Genomic DNA, 24306 nt, shown 5'->3' on the forward strand with positions numbered 1-24306 from the left:
AATGGTTCTCGCCTATAGTTCTGACTGAAAGGGAATAATAGCCAGTTGTACTGTGAAGGTCTAAATCTAAAGGCTTTTTATTTAAATATGCATTTCACAGTGTTGGACAAGTAGCACATGACCTGCTTTCCTTAGGCTTGTGTGTGATGCTTTCATTTGTTTCAGGGGCAAGTAAGTGCCACTTATTGGCTCTGGGAATCTGATTTACCATGCACACATGCCTAATATTGTGTCCCATGTGCAGAAAGCGCTCAATACCTGTTTTTTGGATCAGTTATTGTAAGCTTATGTTGCACTGGATAGACCATTTCGCAGATCCTCTGAAGTGTCCTGTGCATGACTCCTCCTGGGGCATGCTTGGGTAGGGTCTATGAATGTGTCCTTTTTATTCCTCAGTTTCAGTGTCCTGTAGGAGAATAACAGCCTAGCCTAGTTGAATCTCTAATAGGCAAAATCTCCCCTCTTAATCTCACCTTCTTCATCAGTCAAGAAGATGATCTGGGGTTCTGATTTGAGTAGGAAGGATGTGGAAATCAGGAATTTCACTGGGGGTCTTCAGGAGCACCCTTCCAGCTGGTGGCATCGATTGTGTGGCTCCCAGGGATGCCCAGAGTTGAGGTGGGGATGTGAGTGGGAGCTGTGCAGGTGGCTCTGCCATACTGTAGGTGGCAGAATGTGGAGAGCTGGTGAGGCTCTTTTGCCAGCTGCATGACAAATAAGTGCTGATGAGCCTTCTGTGATCTTTCCTGTACTCCAGCTGTGCACTTGCAAGACTCTGCTCTGAAGGAACCCTGAACCCTCCCTGGAGACCGAGCCGGCACGGGACTTTATGGAGCACCCTGGCAAGGATGACCCAAAGGCTCTTCCAGAAGGTTCTTCTCTTCCAGAAGGTTCTTCCAAGCCGAGGAGGGGCAGTGCCTCTGGGAGTGAGCCTCCTGGGGACAGTGATCAGGGAGCGGGCCCTCTGGAGCATTTTCACCTCCACCTGTCTAGTTGCCACAAATGCTTAGAACTTGAGAATAGCACCATTGATTCAGTCAAGTTTGCATCTGCAGAGAACATTCCAGACCTTCCCTATGATCATGGCAGCAGTTTGGAGGGTGTTGCCGATGAGATCTGCCCTAAAGAAGAAGGGAGGAGAGTCAACATCACGGGAAAGGCACCCAACATCCTTCTGTGCGTAGGCCCCGACTCCCAGGAGGCCCTCGGGTGGCTCCAGCAGGTGTGGGCCATCCTGGCTGACTGTGTGGACACCGACAGCTATGTTCTGTACCACCTGCAGGAGGAAAGTGTGCTCAGGGACCCATGGCCAGACAACTGCCTGTTGTTGGTCATTGCCATCAGGGAGCCCATCCCTGAAGACCTGTACCAGAAGTTCCTAGCCTATCTTTCTCAGGGAAGGAAGGTACTGGGCCTGTCTTCATCCTTCACGTTTGATGGCTTGCAGGTGACAAGCAAGGGTGTGCTGCAGAAGACAGTCCAGAGCCTGGTTTTCTCCAAGGCTGACCAGAGCAAGATGAAGTTCAGCGTTCTGAGCAGTGGCTGTGTTTATGAGGAGGGCCCCGGGAAGCAGCTCAGCCCTGGAAAGCTCCAGGGCCACCTGGACAATGAGGACAAGGACAGGATGATCATGCAAGTGTCTTTTGGAACCTGCGGAGGGGAAGCCATTCTTTGCCAGGTACTGAGTTGGTGTGATGCTGTTGGGTGTCTTTGGGAAGGAGAATGCTCTTGAAGGCTGTATGTGTATAGGTCTCAATGCTGTGTGCCACGGTGCTGGGGACAGAGGCCAGGGCCTCACGTGAGCTGGGCAAGTGCTTCTCGGCTGAGCCTGCTTGGCTCACTGGGCACTTTTGACTCCAACTGAGAGTTGTTCTGAGGTGAGGGGAAGTTTAGTTTGGTCCAGGGCTTTTGTGAAAACCCCGAGGAGCCACACGTTGTGAAGGAGGCAGGAGGCAGGAGGGCTGCTGGCTAAGCAAGCATTAGCCCGGAAGTTCTTTCTTGTTCCCATCTTTACTGATTGCAGTCTTTCTAAAACACATTGCTTTCAAGTACACTCTGGGTAATATCAGGAGCCTTTATTTAATGTGGGAAGTTGGAAGACTCAGGGGTGGTGATTCCAGACATCAGTGACTGATCATCTTGTTAAAATATTGCAGTCAGTCGTGGAGGGAGTTAGGGTTAGAAACATCCTCCAATCCACAGTTCCTTTCTGTCACTCTTAAAACTAAGCGTTGAGGAAACTTCCAAGTAAGAGAATGTGGAGCCGGGCCTGGTGGCACATGCCCAGAGGCTCAGGAAGCTGAGGCAGAAGGATCACAAGTTCAAAGTCAGCCTCAGCAACTTAGTGAGGCCCTAAGCAACTCCCTGAGACCCTCGTCAAAATAAAATATAAAAAGGGCTGGGGATGTCGCTCAGTGGTTAGGTGCCACTGGGTTCAATCCCCACTACGAAAAAATTAAATAAATAAAGTGGAATTTGTGTCGATTTATAATGGCATACTCATACAGAGGTAAGAAGAAAATGGAAAAAAGGACAAGAGAAATGCAGATTTTCTTCCCAAGCTTAGGAAGTCCTTGGACTCTTCTGCGGTTTCCCCTTTGGCTTTTTGTTGTTGGGGGCAAAGTCACAGATGAGATCAGCATCATTCATCATCTACTGCAAATCCTGCACACTGAGCGCACGAGTTTTTAGAGGAATGCTCCCTCCTCAAGGCACCAGGATCTAAAGAGCTGAGGAGATGAAGGTGTTTTGCCCAGAAGGCTCCCAACGGTGGCCGTCCTGGATTTGGTTTTATTTATTGGGTTTGAGAATTGCTCACTTCCTCTGTTTGTTTTCCTTTTGCAGGCCTTGTCTCTTTCCTATCCCTCTGGAAGCTCCAATCCCCTGAGTTTTCTGAGCCGGTGCCCTTCCGGTGGGTCAGGTCAGTTTCTTGCTATCCTAGAGCCCACCCATCTGTTCTGATGAGAACTCGGACAGAGATGCTTAAGATTAAGAAATCTGGACATTGGTCCAGATGAATGTGTGCAATCTAAGTAGGTTTCCTGTAGGGCTGCAAGCCACCTGGGTTGGTTTTTGGAGTTCTAATAAATGTACTTCTTATCTTTTCTGCAAATATGGTCACTATAGTAACTGTGCATTCTCAAAAAATCCACCTAAACCCCTGACTTCTGAGAGCCATATTTCAGTTCTGAAGAACGAATTTTACCGCCTCTGTGTGCAGATTTGTAGTAGGAAATCGATTCGGCACTGTTGCGATCTACTTCTTCTAGTTACCCAGCCAATCTCTTGGCTGCACCATTTAAATTGACCCCATCACTGTCGTAAAACTTGATACTGCAGTGCGTAGCCCGAGGACAAAAGGCAACATGATGCCACTACACACATCAGATTCTGAGGATTAGGATGCCATTTTTTATTTTAGATGACTTCCAGTCTTCTGTGTGATATGGTCCGTGTTTCTTCCTCAGGCTGTGTTGCTGTGACCCCTCGGTGGGATCAACCAGTAAATATTATAATCTGGTCAGTTTCCTTTCACTGTTCAGTTTCATCGTCTTCATCTCTGTGATTAATTTGGTGACGAGGAGAAGAAGTACTGCAGGCGACACACAGCTGTGCTGGCTGAGGCACCCCAGCAGGCAGGCTGCCTGTTAGATGCCCGCTCAATTTCAGTGATGCAGGAAAAAAGGACACATTTGGATGCTCTGGGTGCTGACCAAGTTTGCAGGGAAAATCTAAGGCCATGGATTAAAGCTGTTATTTGATTATCAAATGTATCAAGAGTTTGGCATGAAGTTGTTCAGATAAAGCTCAAAAATGGATCTAGAAAGATTTTGTTTAGTTTTGGTACCAGGGATTGAACTCAGGGATTCTTAACCACTGAGCCACATCCCCATCCCTTTTTAAAAGGTATTTTATTTAGAAACAGTGTCTTGCTTAGTTGCTTAGGGCCTTGCTAAATTGCTGAGGTTGACTTTGAACTTGTGATCCTCCTGCCTCAGCACCGCCAGCTGCTGGGGTTACAGGCATGGGCCACTGTGCCCAGCTAAGATTTTTGTGTTTTCTTATTGAGCTTTAACTCAAGGAAGGATTGGTTCTGCTTTTATAGCAGTGTTCCCAACCATGGCCCCATCAACATTTGGGGCCTAATAACTCTTTGTAGGGAGGGATGGTCCTTGTGCATGTTAGGATGGTTGGCAAGATCCCTCAGCTCTGCCTGCTAGAGGCCTTTAACCCCATTTGTAGCCAGAGATGTTCTAACTTTCAGTCCAGTTAAAAAGCCTGAAGTTTAGAAGCTGAGTTATGGAGATGGGCCTGTCTCTGTGGTAGTAGTTTTATAAGCAGAGGGTGAGACTGAGGTTTGACACCGTGGAGAACCAGTTACACACCTGACACACATACCCATGGTGCTGTTTTGTTCCTTATTAACAGCACAGAGCCAGATGCAGCCTCTTTTCTCATGGCACCTAAACCTTTTCCTGTGGTGCTAGGGATTGAACCCAGGACCTGGTGCATGCCAGGAGGTGTCCTACCATGGACCTACACCCCAGTCCAGCATCTAACATTTTTTTGTTTCTTTTTAAATTTTATTTTGGGTACCAGGGATTGAACCCAGGAGTGCTTACCACTGAGCTACAACTTCAGCCCTTTTTATTTATTGAGACAGGGTCTTTAACTCAGGGCAGGATTGGTTCTGCTTTTATAGCAGAGTACCCAACCATGGCCCCCATCAGCACATTGCTTAGGGCCTTGCTAAGTTGCTGAGGCTGGCCTCGAACTTGTGATCCTCCTTCCTCAGCCTCCAGTGTTGCTGAGATTACAGGCATGTGCCACACTCTACCAGGCCCAGCACCTAAAATCTTGAAACCGTAAGATAGTAAGAAGAAGTGTTTTCCCCATTCAGTGGCTTGTCTCCTGGAACTCAGAGGCCTAATGGTGGCTTAGTGGATGGAGTCCCCCTCGGTGTCCTTCTCGTGTGAGGATGAGCACATTTCACTGCCCCAGCTTCTAGAATATTCTGTGTATTTACCCCATCCAGTGAATTCATGTGTGTTCACTCAGTGCCTCCCTCTCTCCCTGAGCTCTGGCAGGAACAGAACTGTGCTTGTTTTATTTCTCCTTCATTTTAAATCCTGGCATGTTAACCCCCAGGATGGCCACCTGTTCACTTGAAGGAAGTGTGTTCACTGTGGTGTGGCTTGTCCACCAGCCTGGCTGTGTCCACTTGAGCGCAGAGGCCCATCTTGGGGCAAGGAGACAGGAGTACACAGATCCCACCCATGCTCCGGCTTTCTGCCTCCTCCCTGCCCGGGGCTGTCTGGAGGACAGGCGGGACCCTGCTGCCCACTGACAGGCCTGCTCAGTCTGTGGGGAAGCCCCAGCCACTGATGCCTAACTGGAGCGTGGGGACCATGTTGGACAGTGTTCCGCAAACCTTTTCAGATGTGGCCTCGACGTTAGCATCTGGACCATTGTAGACAATATATTGGGACAGAGTCTTTGGCTTGGTCAGAGCTCAGGTGGGAATTGAGAGTTGTGCAGGTACCCGAAGGCTGGCACCTTGCTGTTTATTTTCCTAATCTCCAGGTCAGAAGGTCTCCATACAGTGAACAAAAACCAAGTAAAGCAAACTAGTTCTGGTCACTTTGCTGGTATCCTGGAAGCTCTAGGCTTTAAAACACAACTAAAATCTGATCTCAGGGGAGCTGGAAGTTCCAGTGTGTGAGACAGAGGTTGGTGGTAGAGATGATTTGATTTTCACTGAACAGCAGGTCTGGGTAAGCACGTGAGGCTCTGAGTCTTAGAATTGCACCAGATCGAGTAGGGCAGTGGGGGAGGTCCCCTGTGTTTCAGGTCCTACAGATGCTCCCCATGCTGTCCTCCAGGGATTGCTTCCCAGTTTGGACTGATGGACAGGGTGGAAGTTCTCAGCTTGGCCCTCTGCCTCCCTGTGTGAGCTCAGTAGCACCTCATTTAGGCTCTCAGCACAAGGATACTGCAGGTGACTTAGGCTTACAACCAACTTAAAGTGACTTTCCCAAGGTCACACAGCTGGGGATAAAAATCAACCTGTAAAGAGTTTGATAACCCCTTAGGGTTGACTCTACCCAACGTCTCAGCCTGGTAGCAACAAGTGCAAGAGGCCCTCAAGAGCCCGGTGTGGTAGCACACACCTGTGATCTCAGCAACTCAGGAGGCTGAGGCAGGAGAATCACAAGTTCATGGCCAGCTGGGCAACTCAGGATATTAACCCCCAGAATGGCCACCAAAATAAAAATTGAAGATGCCTGGGGAAGTAGCTCAGTGGTGGAGCACCCCTGGGTTCAGTCCCTAGTAACACCACCACCACCAACAACAACAACAATGAAAGGGTCCTTTCGAATATTTTTGTTTTTACTGCCATTACTTTTCAGATATTCAGGTCCCAAGTTTATATTGCTGTTGATGAGGAGAGGAATTCTCACTTTTAGAAAACCCATTGAAGAAGCTCTCTGAGACTGTAAGTGCCTTGATTTAACAAGTGTTGTCTTTTTGTCCAGATGCACTTAGAACTACCTCCCAGATCCTTCATGGTGCAGACCCAAGAACATGAGAAGATACGAAGTCCTCCAGGAGATCCTCTTGGCCCTGGGTGTCAGCTGTGACCTGTGAGAAGCTCCTGCCTTAATGCCCCTGTACCTGCTGTTGGCTTTGGAGGTGAGCACCTCATACTCCGCTCTGTGGCTGTTTCCATTGGCTTTGGTGTTGATTTTTATCATGATTTTCCATTTCTGCTTTGACTTTGAGTTTAGGAACCCTCTTACTGATGTGCGGGTGTCTCTGACTTGATTTGGTGTGCATAGGTAAGGGAGGTGGAGAAGACTGGAATTCAGGAGGTGTCAGGTCTGCAAGTTATGACCCTTTTTAGGGGGAAGATCCCTGTTGTGTGTGTCAAGAGTGAACAGTGCCCCTCCACATCTGTGGGCTCTGCATCTGAGGGTGTAGCCAGCCAACTGCAAAAGACAGTGGAGAAATTAATTGTCTCTACTGAGCACGTGCAGGCTTCTCTCCTGTCCTCACTCCCTAGACAACACAGTGTGATACTACTCACACAGCACTCACATTGTGGGAGGTGTGCAGGTCATCTGGAGTTCATTTAGGGGATTCAGAGGATGTGCGTATGTTAAATGCAAATACTCTGTCCTTTGCTATGAGGGACCTGGGCACCTGTGGACCTCAGTGTGCATTGGAAGGCAGTGCTGGACCCAGTCCCCCATGGATCCCGAGGGATGGCTGCATTTGGGAACCATAATTGTTTGGGATAAAAATGAGTTATTTTGTTCTGGGCCTTCCTCAGCGTATCTTTGGACTAGTCCCTGTGTTGTGCAGACGTCTGCCATCTTGTGGCAGAAGTGCTCTGGATCCCCATCCCTGTCACTTGTGTCTAGAAGTAAAATGCCTTAAGCTGGGGATGTGTTTGGGGATTCTCTGGCCTCGGGTTTGCATTTGCTCCCTGTTGTTGAAACCGGGTTTTGGGCAGGCCGCCAAATTCTACAGGTGTGTGTTCCTGCTAATCCCTTCACGTGGCCCTGCCTGTCAGTTTCTTATTCCTAGTGACAATCTGATTATCTTGGGGGTGTCTCTCCATTGTCTCCCCTAAACAGGGGGATCTCAGTTTAGTGATGTGACCATGTAGATTCAGAAAATACCCTGCTGCCCAGGTGACGTACACACCAGGTTCACCTGCCCTCCCTTGAGAAGAACAAAATATAACCTTCGCCCCAACAGAGGGGCTAGAGAGGGCACTGTCTTCCTGACCGATCGGGTCCTTGGCAAGCTGAATTTACAGAGGGATGCCATTTGCTCCTTGGAGAAGACAGATGTCTAACCCGAGAGCTGCCTCACAGGATTCCCTGAGGACAGAGTGAAATAATATCTGTGGAAGTTCTGTGTGAATTATTGTTAAATAACAGCTTATTAAATAAGCCAATAATAAAATATCATAATAACAATTTATTTTAATGAAATATAATTATGTACTATATGATTATATATAATTTACATTATGATACAAAGAATTATTATTTAAATAACAGTGTAATAATGATTATTATAGGTTTTTGGGAGGTTGAATAAGTTAAAGTTTAGAATGTGCTTGACCAGTGCCTGGCACCTAGTCTAGAAAAATCAAAGGTAATGTGTTTAATTTTAAAAATTAATAGTACAGCAATGAGGGCTGGGGTTGTGGCTCAGTGAGGAGTGCTTGTCTGCATATGTGAGGCCCTGGGTTCAGTTCTCAGCACTGCATATAAATAAATAAAGGTCCATTGACAACTAAAATAATATTTTTTAAAATGCAGCAATGGATTGTTTCTTGTTTAAGAAACATGCTCTTGCTGTGTTTTCCTCACCCAGCTCTTGACAGCTTGCCCTGCTCCTGATGAATGCTCTGGGGAGTTATGATGGGGCTTTTGTTTGTACCTTCGTCTCAGGAACTCAGAATTCCCCGTCTTTCATCTGTTTCATGCATTCAGATACTAGAAGGAAAAGCACCACTCTGTCGTAAAGAAACACCACAATAAAGCCATCTGCAGCATTTCAGGTCCTGTAGACAAGCCCCTTGTAGGAGGGGCTGGGCCCTGTGGATGAGGACTGCGGGTCCTGGGGGAGTATAACGTCACGGTCTGAAGCTTTTCCCTCCTTCCCTGAGCTGGACTGGAGTTGGAAGGAGTGCCTGTCTGCTCCGGGGCTCCCCCCACGTGGACCAGACTGCCCTTGGTAGTGCTTCCTCACCCTTCCTGGGAGCTCTGACCATGGTGGACTCGGGACTGGGACCTTGGGACTCTTGGACTGAGAACAGAGAGGAAAGAGTGGCCTGTGAGCAGACTTTTTGAACACTGGTCTTTTCTGGTATATTCTTTTTTTTTAAGTTTAGGTGGACACGATACCTTTATTTTATTTTTATGTGGTGCTGAGGATTAAACCCAGTACCCCATACATGCTAGGCGAGTGCTCTATCTTTGAGCCACAACCTCAGCCCATTCTGGTATATTCTTTAGGGTGGGCATAAAGGAAATACCCAAGCTAAAACTTTGTGTTATGTGTCTACTTACCTTAAAACATATTTTTGACCTTCCAGTTATTTAAACTGTCTGGGGCAGCAGGTGTGGGAGAAAATTTTCCCCTATTATTGATCAATTGGGGGAATATTGATTCACCCTTCATAAACTAGGCGAGGCTGGTTAAAGCAAGCATTTGCTCTGTGGACACACAAATGCTCCCTATCAGCCCCACCTTACATACTAGCCTCAGAAATGTTGAGTCCTGTTTGGTCTTCTTGGGTGTCTCTGCTGTGGACTGCATTTTTCTATTTGCTCATTTCTGGCTGTACTGTGTGTGTGTGTGTTTGTGTGTGTGTGTGTGTGTGTGTGTGTACGCATGTCTGCACACACTTGTACATATTTTTATTTTTGCTGTACTGGGATTGAACCCAGGGCCTCATACATGCTAGGCAAGTGCTCTTCCCTTGAACTAAGCCCCGAGACTATATCCATTCCTTAATATTTATCAACTCCTCTTAAAAGACCTTGAATCTACTAAGAAGGACATTGTCAGAAGTTTAATATTATTATTTTCCAATGAATTTGAAAATAGATAAACTGAGATGGCCTTTCTGGAGGTGGCCAGATGGTTGCTCTTGCTGTGGTTGTCCTGATGTCACTGAGGCTGAGACAGACACATCTGAGTACCTAGTCATTGTACTGCTGGATTCATATTTACAGACACAGACCCAAGAGTTGGGAATACAAGTGAGTTGTCCTTTAGCTTTCTTTCCTGTGGCCTTAATAGATCACATTGACGCCTGTGGGATTACGTTACATAAAAGTACCTTGGTATTGCCAATTGCTGGAATCACCTGTCCTAGAACTTGGATGTCTCAGGTTTTTATTTCCTACTTCCTGGAAAATACTCTGCTACTGTAAGCCAAGCTTCCACCACAAGGTGTTGCTGCTGATCTAGGCTGCCTGCCTATGGGCCCCTAGAACCACAAAGTAGTTCTTGAGAAATTTTTTTTTCTCTTTATCAGTGTCACCTAGTATAATTTAGAAGTTTTGCATTATTTTGGTGGCACTTTCTTTTAGGCCTGTAGAAATTATTTTAGTGTCATAGCTCATAATGACTTTGAGTTAGCATTTACCATATACTAGGTCCTATTATAGTAAAGAATATGAAAACAAAATGCATGCATGCGTTACTTGAATAGTTTTACTGATTCCCAGCGAGTTGATACAGTTTGGTGCCCTAACCATGCTCTTGATAGCGAGTGGCACAGAAGATCTATGAAGCCCCTGTGTGCTTCTATGTTACTGTGATTCAATGGAGAAGAATGGGAGAGTTCCACACAGGAGAAGCCCACCTGGCGGACATTGACCCACGTGATAGGGTTGTGTTCTGAGGCTCTACAACACCCAGACCCCACAGCAAGTGTGAGACTCCTACTGGAACATCCTGCCACGTGTGTCTTCATCAGCATCCCTGTGCACAAGAAGCGCAGGCAAGGCTGTGCTGGGTGTGCCTCTGGGTGGCCAGCTGGGCTTCCCCTCTGACCAGAACCCCTCTTGTAATTCAGCCTCCCAGGGGCAGGGTCAAAATCTGGGCTTGCTTCAGCAGAGTTCTAGTATGTTAAACCATGAAGCCCACACCTCTGTCCACAGAATCAAGATTGGAAGGAAATGTAGTACACTCATGTCTGTCTGTCTGTTTCTGTATTTCCCTGTCTACGTGTGTGTGTGTGTGTGTGTGTCCATGTATATATGTGTGGAGTAAATTCTGATGGTGGGCTTGTGAGTGATTTTAATAGTCCTTTAAAACTTTCTGTTTTCCAAATTAGTACAATGGGTGGATGTTACTTTCTATAATGAGCAAACCAGTTATTAAAAACTAAAAAACCAAATTAGTGTATGTCATTGAACTTGGGAGTTGCCCCATATATGGATAAAACTTGAATGTTAAAAGGTTAAGTGTCTTGCATAGATATTGATACCTAGTGGATATTTGGCATCTGTTTAGTTATTTTAAAGGCTCAGCTTTGCTAGTAAATCACTCGACTCTGGTAAGTGGTGTGACCGATCAGGAGCTCTCTAGTTGGCGTGCGGTGCCTCGGGGAAGGTGCTTCTGGTGTTAGCTCCCAGTTTCAGTGCTAGCCCTGCTTGGCTGTCCTGTTTCTTGGGAGGGCTCTCTGGACGTGACATGCTGCCTGCGGCTTTCTTTCTGCAGGACTGGGAGACTGAGGCTGTGCTGTTGATGTGGGTCTTGTGAAGTGACCTTGCGTGGCAGCCTCCATGCGGGTGGGGACTTTGCTGTGAGGAAGCATGGTCGTGTTTATGGGAAACACTGATTTTGTAGAAAAACCCCACAATTCTTTGATGTGTCATAGGATGATTTTAATAGATTTATTTTGTATAAAATTTGATTTTATAGATAATACAATTCTTCTCCATTTTAGAATCTAGCTGTCTTGTTTCTGGTCTCTGGTTCCATTTCCAGTTAATCTCTGCCGGAGTCAGGACAAAGGGGAAGAGGTCATTCTACCCAGCCAGAGGGGTTCCTGTGGCAAGGCCAAGCGATGGGGACCTGTGGGACCCTGAACCCTTGCATTGGCACAGAGCCAGAACCCCCTCCACTTCGGCAGCGTCACCAGCCAGTCCCTTTCCCTCTCCCATTGAGGCTGAAGGATGCAGCAGAGGGTGGGGAGAAGGTGGGCGGCGGCAGCTGTGGCTCAGGGCCGTTTGCAGAGCTCCCTGAGCTTCCTGCTCAGCAACTGGGGAGCACAGATTTTTTCCCCCTAAAATGGAAACTCTTGGAATTTCTTTTGGGCATTTATGGTGGCTAGGAACATAGGTGACCTGAGAAATGGAAGCCGGCAGGGGTTCTGTGAAGGTGTCCTGTTTCTTCACCCTTGGGATCAAGATGTAACCGTAACAAGAAGTGACAACTGAGTTTGTTATTGAAGTAACTGGGCAAAATCACCGTGGTGTGTATGTGTGTTGTTTTGGTGGTGTGGGATTGTGGAAGGGATAACACATGCTTAGGAACAAAAATGAGTTTCATTTTAACTCAACCCCAAATTATTTACTCTGAAACTTCCTCCCTTTAAAAAACAGGTATTGTTGGCAAGAATATTTTGATATTTATCAATATAAAAAAACTTGAAAAACTCCTACTATAGCCCCTTCTACCCAAAGAGTTCCTTTTTTAAAAAGAATTATCTTTTATTGTCAGGGCTTAGGTGTCCAACGTGTGTTTTGATCTACTCATCTGTAGTGAAGTGGCAATGACTTTGCTAATGGTGTCTTTGGGAAGAAGCTCAGACTAAGTCACATCACGCAGTCCTCACCCCTCCCCGTCTAATAGACCACTTTATTCAGCAAATATTTGAGTGCCTATCGAGTGTAAGACCCTTGCCATGGGGGCTTCTGCGAGAGCATATTTCTGATCTTCGCAGCACGCTCTGGAGCTACACAGGCACCCGGGCTCAGTATCAGTAACCCTGACGGGTGGGTGAGGCCGAGCAGAGCTCCTCAGCCTTAGGAGTCGGGGTTTTGTTTATTTGTTTAATATTTGGCCATGTTGGGGATTGAGCCCAGGTCCTTGCCCGGGTCAGGCAAAAGCTCTGCCACTGAGCTTTACCCTCAGCCCAGAGACTGGGTTTCAACACAGAAGAGCGTGGTGTAGTTTTCTAATGAATTAATTAGAATTCTCCTTTCAAACGAAGAACCAAAAACTTTGCCTGCAACTTTGACTTGTAGCATTTGGCCTGGAATCCTGCCTCTGCTGCCTTTAGCCCTCGTTCTGAACCTGCCCGGCACAGAGGCGGCAGTACTGCTCTGCAGTGCAGCTGATATGCTCCTTTTTTGGAGACACAAAAGGAGAGAAAAGCCAGAATCCCAGGTGCAGCCTGAATCGCTGCAGCCGCGGCTGCGGGGTGGCCGGGGGTGGCCGGCTCTTTTACTGTACCACAGCCGAGGCAGCTGGAGGATTAAGGCAAACATTCTAGAGCTTTTATAGCCAGGAGTGTTTTTAAGGGTCTTTCATGTACCTCTCTCCTTTCTTCCTTCGTTCTTCACTGAAACTGGACATTTTCTGTTCCTTTTGATGGGCTTCCTGTTGTCACACGTAGTGCCTGGGGCAAAAGGCCTGATGCCACTTGGTGTCAAAAGGCAGAAGAAATCGTAGGTGGCGTGTTCCCCTTAGTTCATCCTCAGAAGTCTGCTTTTGTGAGAAGGCTTTCCGGCTCCTGTGTGACCTCTTTGCTGGGATCTAGTTTCCACTGGCATGTCTCTAGCCTCCTGCGGAGTCCTTACTCCAGTGTAAAAATCGAGAGCGCAAATTGGGGCAACAGAGAAACACACTTGGTTGTTTTCCACTTTTTCTGAGTTCTGGGGTGGTGGCTTTCTCTGGGTTATGATTTCGCTGTGGGGTCTGGGAAGGGAAGGTGGGCTCTGGGCTGGAGGGACATGCTGCCTAGCCATTACTTTCTCAGGGTGGCACCATGTCTAGGAAGGGCGGCTTTCTTTCCTCATACTATTTATATCTACCATTTATACAGTCACAAATTCGTGGATGGGAAACAGGCTCTTTCGGAATAAAAAATTCTCCAAGACCAAATGCTTTTTGTCTTCTCCACCAGCTCCTAATCGCTGCCATGTGTGAGCGGGTATGGATTATGGCCCTACCTCCCGGGAAGTCGATTGAAGCTGTCTTTAGGAAATCTTGGAACATTCTTAACAGCAGATTTTTGTTTCCCAGGTCTAAAAAACACATCCCAGGGAACAAGCCCACATTGGCACCAGGTTAGAGGGCACGGTCAAAGGTCCTGCAATCAGGTGCAGAAGCAAGGTTGGGTTAGAGGGCGAGGGTGCGCAGTGTCCCATGCGTGGCATCGGAACAGCCCTTGGAGGAGGCTGTCCACGACCGCAGAGCCTGCGTGTCAGCTCAGGAATGCTGGGGTCTGAGACCTGAGTGCTGTTTGATAAATGTTCTCCTTCAGCTCTTGGGATGTGAATCAGAGTTTTCAGTCATGCTAATAGTTTGAGAATATTCCTCCAAGTATGGTGCTGACCGTCTGGGAAAGCGCTGGTGGGTTTTGGGGGGTTCAGACCTGACGGGCAATTTGTGGGTGGAACGGTGTTGAATCTGGCCTTTCTCCTGCCTGAGTGGGATGGTGGAGGCAGCCTCTCCATCTCAGGGTGCTGGAGTACCTCTTTCCTGGCCGCACCTCAGCGGGGACACCAGGGCATGCAAGTACATTTCTCTGGCTTCTTTAGGAAAGCAGGACACACAGCCAAGGTTAGTTCATCTATCTGTCCATCTGTCCATTGGGCTCTTTCTCCTGCAGATAGAAGAGTGCTCATTTCTTCTCAGCTGTCTTCTCCATGGTCAGTTTTCTGCCTTGGCCCCACGGCCACCTGTGAGCAGGTGCGCATGTCTTTCCAGGCACTACAGGGCTGAGCTGGACCACACGCAGTGTCTAGGACTGCGTGTTTTAGCACCAGTCCATGCACTCCTGTTACTTGGGCATGAGCATTTTTGTTTCTTAAAATGTTTTTGGTCTTTGTTGTAAAAATATCTGTGGAAGAAATGCTGGAGTCAGCAAATACATTTATCAAAACATGTTGCACACAAAGAATAGATACAATTTTTACAAATTAAAATAGATTTATTTTAGAAAGGAGAAATGTTGGAGTTGATCATAATTTCAGTTCTTAGTGGGAGACAGTATTCCTCATAAAAAGTTGTACAGTTTAAATTCCAAATCTTGTTTTTTTTTAAAAGTTTATTCTATTTTTTTATGTGGTGCTAAGGATCGAACCTAAATCCTCCCACACATGCTAGGCAAGTGCTCTGCCCCTGAGCCGTAACCCCAGCCCTAAATTCCATTTCATCAACTGAGGAACATGATTTTAAATAAGTACAACTTAGCCTTTAAAATATTTGTTTTATTTGATTCTTCTTAGTGGTGTTTCATCTTTCTCAATTTGAAGCATGTATGTTAGTGGATGGATGTGTAGAAATACACACATATGTACATTTATTTAAACTTATATTTATGTAAATAAATATGTATTTAACCCCATATGTCCACTTTAATTAAAGCTGCAGGAGAAAATAAGATTACTGAACTAGAACCTGACCTTGTGGTTGCAGTCTTCTCCCCATTGACCCTGGGGATGCCAAGGCATGGGCTGGAACGTCTGAACATTTCTGCTGAGGGGAGATTCACAGTGGAAGGTGTGTGGCTACATGATTCGGGCTAAGGGTGAAGAGAGGGCTTGCTTTAGCCCTGGACGGTTTTGCTTCAAGACTGAAATTCAGATTCTGACCGAGCGGAGGTGGGAAGGCATTATCCGTTAGCAGTCTGCAAGGACACCTGCGTCCTCCGACTGTTGGGGTCACAGACCACAGTCTTTCCCGAGGACTGAGCTGCAGAAACTTGTGCTTTAAAGCGAATTTGCCTTCTGCATGCAAGGATCTGCTTTTCTGAGCCTTAGAAAAGCATCTGGCAAGTGATTTTCTTCTCTTTGAACAAAAGTGAATCCTACACACAGCTGTTATTGGAAAGCAGTTGAGTGATGGCATTCATTAGTTTCCCTTCCCATTTTTAAAAGCTGATACATAATATAAAAATCATACACATTTGTGGGGTACAATATGATGCTTTGATACACATGTACATGGTGTAGTGTTTAAATCCATTACCCCTTCCCATTTTAAAACTCTGTTAATAAAGATGTTTATCTTTTAAAAGAATCATCAAGCAGTGGTTTCATAAATTTAAAAAAGATGGCCAATTTTTGGAGAGTTGGGCCCATCCAGACCCTGGCTCACTAGAATGCCCAGGTTATTACCCAGCAGTATCACTTTCCACTGGTGGCCCTGATACACTGACGGTTTGTTTTTCTGCAGCTTTTTGGTCCATAAAAATGCAATAGAGGTCAAAAGTCTGTAATTTCAAATTCTCCCATTTGGGTGTATTTTCCTTCCGTGATGTTGGGTTGGGTGTGGTATCTCAGATTGGCTAAATGAGCTCATCAGAGGAAATGGCCTTTTAAAGGCCGGTCACCAAATTCTCATTGCAAAACAGTTTTATCAGGAGGCACGAGGACAAGACAGCCTTTCTGATCCTTTCCAGGCTTCGCGGTGTTTGCGCTAGTCTTGGCAAAGCTGTCAGACTACAAAATAATTTGATAAAGCAATTAGACTAAAAAACAAACTTTAAAAAGACTTTTTACGAGGTTCACATCAGTGTATCCTTTACTAAGAATTTGTGATGATTGCCATATTCATTTTTATACTGGAACAACTTAGAATTGTCGATAGGTGCAGCTTCACAGTTGAGTACAATGAAAAAGTATTTCGCTTTCTGATTACTTTTATTTACTTCAGGCTCTTTCTCGGATTAACTTTACTTTAAGTTTGAGAATCATGATTGAAGCGTGTAGGAGCTGCACATTTACAGAAGCTGCATTTTCCAAGTGTGTGTGCTGTATTGTCTGTTTAAAATCTCGCTCTCCATGTGGCCCTTGGGTTTCCCTGTCAGCTCACATATTCTCTTGCTCCATAGTGCAGTTAAACTATAAGATACTGTCTTAAATGCAACTTTATATTTGTCACAAAGTAATTTAAATGTTGCTTTATGTAATGTGTGTGGAGCAGGATCCACCTGCCTCGTCCTGCCAGGTGAGTGCTCTGCCCCTCTCTCCATTCCATCCCTTGCTGGTTGCTGTCCTGGGGAACCTTAGGGCACCGTGTCTGTGTCGGAGTCTGGCAGGATGGACCACAGGCCCAGCAGGAAGCCATGGACTGTCCCTTTCTGCTTCTCCAGTTTTTTGTTAGAATATACCAGCCCTGTCTCAGACATGGCTCAGAACGCGGTCACGCCTGGTAACAACTGCATTGTGTGTCTGTGTGTGTACTTGTGGCAGTTAGTACATTTGTGTTGGTTGGTTAATTCTCATATTTAAGGAAAGTTTTTTTTTTCTTTTGAAGTAGTTGTTGAACTGTGAAGATAAGCAAAAGAAAACATTTTGCAGAAAATTTCAGAAATACAGAAGTCAGTGGAGGAACCCGGTGAGCTCCCGTGTCCCCCTCAGTCCCCTCCGCCGTTACCGACATTTGGCCAGTCTTATTTCCTTCATTCCTGCCGCTCCTTCTGCTGAACTGTTTTGAACCAAAGCCCAGATATTGTATTTCTCATCTGTGAAAATTTAAGTATGTGTCTCTAAAAGGTAAAAACTTATTAATATTTTATCTTCTTTTTTGATCACAAGACCTGTCACCCCTCAGGTAAAGCAGTTCCTTCCCATGATCAGATCTAGTTGGACTTTCTGTTTCCAAGTGGCCTATGTGAAGACGGGGTGCACTGCCTGCACATCGTGTGTACATGTTGGGCCCTTTGTAAAACACATGGAGGAGGAAGAAACTAAGATGAGCCATTGTGACTTTTAGGGGGAAGGGATCTGGGAAGCTGATTTCTACATCTCTTTGAATGCAGTATTTAGCCCCTTTTCATAAGGCCATTCTGAAAACAGCAGCAGTTGTGGTAACATGCAGAACAGCCCTACAGGCTGAAGTACGTGGACTTTGTTTCGAGCCTTTCAGAGCTAGGCAGGAGCTTCTCACCCTTCCTTTTCTGCATGCTAAGTTGGGGTTTCCTTAGAGGGACAGTATTGATTTTTGCTCGTATGCTTTCAGTTCAGGTTGACGTTTAGCCTTTGACCCAGCCACTTTCTTACAATAAACAGTTTGTTGATGAGAGCAGCTGCCCAGCAGATTGTTTCCAGATTGTTCTCTCATGGCTGAGGACGGAGTGCACCTTAACAAGAAGTTGGTAGGCTTGAAGCTGACGGCTTCCACTTCTTGTGCTGCCTGCCTTTGAAGCCAGCTGTCAGCCTGTGATCATTCTTCTATTTATATCGGGAGAGATGGTGTGAATCTGGGCCACTAGAAATCAGGTCTCACAATCCTGAGTGTTCTCTTATTCTCTGAATGGCAGCAACATTTTCTAGAAGTTTCTGCCATAAGGAGCGTTTTCTTATATTCCAGTAAGAATTCCTAGCGTTCAGCATGTAGAAATTAGCCTACTGTTTGGTGCTGTGTAGGTAAGCATCAGAGGCTGCTTTACTTTATACAGGACTCTGCATTCCTGAAATATTTAAGGTTTTCTACACAATTAAGAATAACAGTACAGTCCAAGTGATATCTGCCTGTGGCTTGAGCCTTTATAATAGATCCTCTTCTCTTTCTTCCCTAGTGTGTGTGTGTGTGTGTGTGTGTGTGTGTGTGTGTGTGGTGGGGGTGGTGCTTGGGTGGGAACCCAGGGTCTCACACACACGCCAAGCTCTCTGCCCACTGCCCCTTTTCCACTTCTGAAAGCAAGGACATCATTTTTACTTTGAGTGTAAGAGGCAGGTCATCTAATGACGTGGTAACTTACATGGCCCAAAGGCACACCTTAGTTTGGGGTTTTGTGCTTCCCTCCTGACCCCCAGCTGTTTCCTAGAATGGCCTGCTTGCTCCAGCGACCTTCATTAAGAAGGGAAGGTTGGAGCCTTTGGCATCAGAGCCAACACTTTTTACAGAACTGGCCACCAGGGGCTGCTGTCAGAGTGGCGAGGCTGAGCTCACCTTTCTTGAGGCAAGTTTACTTTCTCTACAACCAGTAAATTTTGTTAAGCTACCAACCCTGGTTTTAGAACTCAGGTCTCACTACACAGCCTGCAGTCACGGAGCCCACTTAGGGCCAAGTCCTTGCAGCCAGCTATTACATAGAACCTGGCCAGAATTCAAGACTGAAGATTAAGACCTGTGTGTTTTTCATTCAGTGCCAGTAAGCTGTTATTAACACACTGATCCCACGTAGACCGAAAAGCTCCATGAGATGCACTGGTTTTTGTACTTGGAAAAGTATGTCTTGCGTTTGGACCATTTCAGACCTGGGCTCCAGAGGGACGGCTCCGTGCAGATGGAATTCTGTGGTTTTGGGGAAGGGATCTTGTCCCCATGTGGCCTCAGCAGCCCTGCCCTAGCACAGACAGCACAAGGGCTCCTTGAGTCCAGCTTGAACGTGAACCTCCCCAAGGTGTCCTGCTTTGCTGTCCTGTTTTTTTCACAAAGACTGCTCCTTTGATGATTCCAGAGTCAGCAACCCACGTTGGAGCTGGCTGAGGTCTTGAGGTTCTGAAGTCAGTCCCTTCATTTTTGTTCCAGTTTTTTATTAAAAAAAAATTAAGAAACAGAAAAAGGTAAAGGGATAGTATGAAAACCCCCCATAGCCTTCACTGGAATTTTCTACTGGGTAATATTTTGCCATATTTTTCTGATAGAGATGGTTTTTATGTTTTGCTTTAAAAGATGGGTGCATACGTTACTGCTTTTAAGTAAAAGCACAGAACTTACCAGGAGTTATTTACGAGGGCTGGACGCCTTGATGTTTTTCTTCCTGGGTGCCTAGTGGGAAGGGTACCAGCAGCTTCGTTTTGCCTGGGTGGGTTTGTTTTGAAGCTGTAAAGGAAACTGGAGGCCCTTGGTGTGTAAGGGTTTCCTGTGACTTGACCTCAGGAGGGGCATGTCCATCCTCAGGTGAATCAGCACAGATAAAGTCTATGTGTGTGAAGTTCTTACAACAGTAGATATTTTAAAAGTCTTAAATCATAGAACAGTAAAAAAACTTATGACCAGATGCTCTTAGGATGAAGGTTTGCTCTTTTATGCCCCCCAAACGGATTCTGTCCCCTGTCTAGGAAAATTCCAAAGACCATGTAACATATATATTTTTTCTTTAAATTTCTTAAACCAGGTATTATGACTTGTGGTCAAAAATTATTTAAATACTGTGCAAATGCTGTTATATTATTTGCATATATCTGTTCCACTAACTGTAATGTGAGACCTTTGAAGACTAGGACTGTGTGGTGTTGATCTTTGTGTGCTGTTTCCAGGTTGTTGCTTATTGCGAGTGTTCAGCAAGCGCGTGTGTGAGACTCACACAGCACTTCGAGGTTTCCTGCTAACGTATTATGGGACACCCTCTTGGCTTCCAAGCCCACAACTGACCCACCTCTGGACAGGCCTGGAGGGAAAGCCCACCCTGCCTGGGATGGCCGCCTGGCCCAGTCGCTCTGTCACCCTGTATTCAGATGGAGCAGAACATTTGCAGCAGCTGTGTGGGAGAGTTCGCCAGAGTTGGCTACGGATGTGTTAGGGAAAACCGGCAAGATGGAGCCATGAAGAAGCTGGGAGCATGTTACCTGTTACTAAAGATGCGTCCAGTCATCTTTATGTCTGGTACTGACCGTCAGCGAGCTGCCCCTTCCTGTCCAGAGTGCATGGTGTCTCGGATCACATCCTCTTAAAACTGAAGAGGTTCTTGCGTGTAGAGCTGCCCGCTGTTTGCTCACGTTGGACTCCTGCTCTCCCCTCCAGGCCCTGCATGGGTTGTTCCCTGGATTCTCTGAATTTTCCAGAGAGTGACAGGGACAGCCAGCTGAAGAAACAAACCTCTGCTAAGACAGCCTGGAGGAGGATGGGCTCGCCCTTCTCCCGGCTACTCTTTCCTAGCTACTTCTCTCCTTTTAGGTGACATATATTTTAATACTGGAATCCTGGAAAAAATATTAACATTTTTGTGGAGAATCAAACAATGGAGACAAGACTTGAAGCTCAATTTTGATAGAAAGGGGTGTTCTAGTTTTCTCTTTTTAAAAATGAACAAACTGGGTATGGTAGCACGTGTCTATAATCCCAGTAACTTGGGAGGCTGAGGCAGGAGGATTACAATTTAGAAGACAGCCTCAGCAATTTAACAAGGTCCTAATCAATATAATGAGAACATGTCTCAGAATAAAATATAAAAAGGGTTAGAGATTGGCTCAGAGGCTATACACCCTGGGTTCAATCCCCAGTATCCCACCCCTCCCCAGAAAAAAAAAAAAAAAAAGATGACCATGATGAGGTCCGCAATGCCTTGCAGGTCTCACTGCTGGCTGGTGGTGGCGCTGTTGGCCTGGTCCCATGCCCTATCTCACAAACAGTGCTCCAGAGGGGTCCAGCCCAGTCGACCAGTGACAGGCACACAGCAGACAGTAGTAGCAGGTTCTGGGACACACTCAGGTTTGAGAAGAGATGAGGTGTCTTAGTTTTTTATTGCTCGAACAAAATAACTGAGACCAGATAATTTATTTATTTTTAAATTTTCATGTTTTCATACTAGGGGTTGAACATGGCGGGGTGGGGGGGCTTTACCAACTGAGATACATCCCCAGGCCTTTTTATTTTTTTATTTTAGACAGGGTCTCACTAAGTTGCTGAGGCTGGCCTTGAACTTTCAACCTTCCTGCCTTTGCCTTCAACATCTCTGGAATTCCGGGTGTGCATCATTGCACCTGGTAGACTGGATAACTTTTTTGTTTGTTTTTAATTTTTTTGGTACTGGGGATTGAACACAGGGGTGCTTCACCATTGTGCTACATCCCCACCATATTATTATTTTGAGACAGGTTCTCACAAAGTTGCTTAGGGCCATGCTTGGTTGCAGAGGCTGGCCTTGAACTTGTGATTTTCTTGTGGTTTTCCTGCCTCACCCTCTCTCTGGGATTATTGACCCACTGGACCACTGCACCTGGAAGACATTCAATTTATAAAGGAAAATGAGACTTAAAGTCGGAACCAGGAAGTTCAGCCGGAGGCTGGGAAGTTCAGGACTGGGCAGTAGCATCACCAGTGAGGGTGGTTGGGGGGCCGTGCTACCTCAGCTCATGGTGGGAAGCAGAAGAGCAAGCAGGTGATGATAGAAGAGCTGGAGCACAAGGGTGGGCTTGCTTTATGACAGCTGCCCTTATGGTAGCTAATGCAGACTCACAGAGTGATTGAGACTCGTCCCTGGAGAGAGGCTTTGAGCCCTGCACAGGGGCTCCACCCATGTGACTCAAAGGTCTCCCACAAGAGAGAGAGAGAGAGAGGTTCTCATTATATTGCTTATGACCTTGTTAAATTGCTGAGGCTGTCTTCTAAATTGTAATCCTCCTGCCTCAGCCTCCCAAGTTACTGGGATTATAGACACGTGCAACTATACCCAGTTTCTCATCGGGCAGCACTGCTGCACAGAGGAATTGAGATCCCAGCCTGTGAACTTGTAGGGGACACACTCAGACCGTGGCAGGAAGTGCTCACAGTCACTTTCAAGTGCACGTTGCCAGGCTGGTCCACTCTTGGCCAGTGTGCAGGCATTTCCCACCAGCACCCTGGGGTGCAGAGCCCCAGTTCAGCCGTTGAGCAACTCCTAGGATTCGGATAGTGGGACCCTCCGTGGGAGATCATTCAGAGCCGCAGAATTGCCATGGTAGATTTGGTCTAGGCACTGGGGAAAAATCTGGATGTGTGGAAGCTCATACAGCACCCTGGGGCCGGCCAGTTCGAGGGTTAAGTGGTTAACCAGGGGTCCACACAACCAGCCCTGAGCTACGGTGGTGTTCCCTCCTGGAGGGTGTTGGCCACACTGTCCACCCTGCTCTCTGTGCTGTTGGCTCTTCTCTGGGTGCCCTTCCTCTTAGTTCTGGTTGATTCCATCACTGGGATGCGCTGGCTGGACTGATGGACAGAGTCCAGAGCCGTGTCCCTACCTCTCCTCCTCCTGCCTAGCAGCTCCTGTTAGTGGCTCTGTTGTCCCCACTGCTGGCCCTGGTGCCTCTCTGCCCCTCATGCTTTGCTTCTCTGCAGGCAGTCCTTTGTTGAACTCTTCTCAAAGTGCCATCTCTTCTGCCAAAACTGGATTGTGGGGAGGTCAGCCATAACTCACTCACGTGGTAAAATGTGAAAATGTCCTCTTGGATCTTTGTCTAAGTAGCTGCAGTTAGTGGGTGGTGGATCAAATTCCCTCCACCCCACTGCCCAGCTCCCTCCACCCCACTTCCCAGCTCCAAGCCCTGCCCATGTTTATCACTGCCTCATGCTTGCATACCATGTGAGTGTATGTTTCTTTGTGATGCCATCAGCATTTTGGTGGCAGTAGATAGGCATTTCCTATATTGCTTTGTGTTGGGTCCCGTGGGTCTCCTGGCTGAGGCTTGTGGGAGAAGAATTAGGGCAAGTATTTAGGGGCCGGCAGATTTTATTTCACGGGTTCAAATTCTAGCTCTGTGACTTAACTGCCTGTGTGGTTTGGGCATGCTGTTAATGCTGCCTGAGGCTCCATTTGTCACCTGTGGGTGGTACCAGTAATGCAGCGGTGTGGCTTGGGGAGGAGTGGGGACCCAGATCCAGGGCACCCAGCACAGTGCTCGGCAGGGAGCGAGTGTGCAACAGGTGTGGCATTCATACTGTTGGCAAGAGGCTGCTGGTTGCTTCCGGGTGGAAAGTCATTCTGAAAGAGACTTTTGTTCTGAGAAGTCCCTGAGTGGCTAAGGTGCCGGCTGGCCCAGGAGTGGCAGGTGAACTCACAGAGATCAGGGAGCTTCTTGGGAATGAAGGAATCGAGGCCTCCTCCCCGTTTCTCTCTCCTGATCAAGTATCTGTAAAGTAAAACTGCCACGTCAGCCATCTCTAGGGGTACAATTCAGTGGTGTGAATCCCACTCACAGTGTTGTTCAGCCACCCGCACTGTTTCCCAAACTTTTTTTTATCACCCCAAACAGAAACTCTCCATTAATCAATTACTCCCTATTTCTCTTCCAACTTCCAGTTCTTGATAACTTCTGTTCTGCTTTCTGCCTCTATGAATTTGTCTATTCTAGGTATTTCATAGGAGTGGAATCAGTTATTTGTCTTTTGGTGACTGACTTATGTTACTTAGCGTAATATTTTCAGGGTGCGTCCATGTTGTAATATGTATCAAAACTTTATTCTTTTTTTAAGCTGGATAATATTAAATTAAATATTATATCTAATGCCTGTCCCGCCCCCTTTACATCTTGTTTATCCAGTCATCTGTTGATGGTCACAGTTCATTTCCTCCTTGGTTGGTGGACGCTGCTTCTCTGAGCAGCGGCATACAGTATCTGAGTCCCTGCTTGAGCTCTTTTGGGTGACAGGGTGGAGCATAACTGCTGGGTCATATGTTAATTCTCTGTTTAACTTTTTAAGAAAAAATTATAGGCCCTTTCTGTTTCGAGGGTCGGTGTTGCTAGAGTCACTCTGATGAACTAGCATGTACCTAACTAGGAAAGTGTCATCAAGGGCCCCAGGGGAGAATTTGCTGGATCGGGGCCAGATGTGTGGCCTCCACCAGATACCTGTGGAGGAAGGAGGAAGGGCAGACAGTGAAGCTGGCCAGTT

The 24306-nt window shown here is 46.6% G+C and overlaps 1 pseudogene; it reads left to right on the forward strand.

The window, feature by feature from the left end:
• LOC144373140 (biotin--protein ligase-like) overlaps window positions 1–24306 on the forward strand; it is a 66694-nt pseudogene that overhangs the window by 4200 nt on the left and 38188 nt on the right.

The sequence above is a fragment of the Ictidomys tridecemlineatus genome, unplaced genomic scaffold (assembly GCF_052094955.1).
Source record: "Ictidomys tridecemlineatus isolate mIctTri1 unplaced genomic scaffold, mIctTri1.hap1 Scaffold_259, whole genome shotgun sequence".
NCBI lineage: Eukaryota > Metazoa > Chordata > Mammalia > Rodentia > Sciuridae > Ictidomys > Ictidomys tridecemlineatus.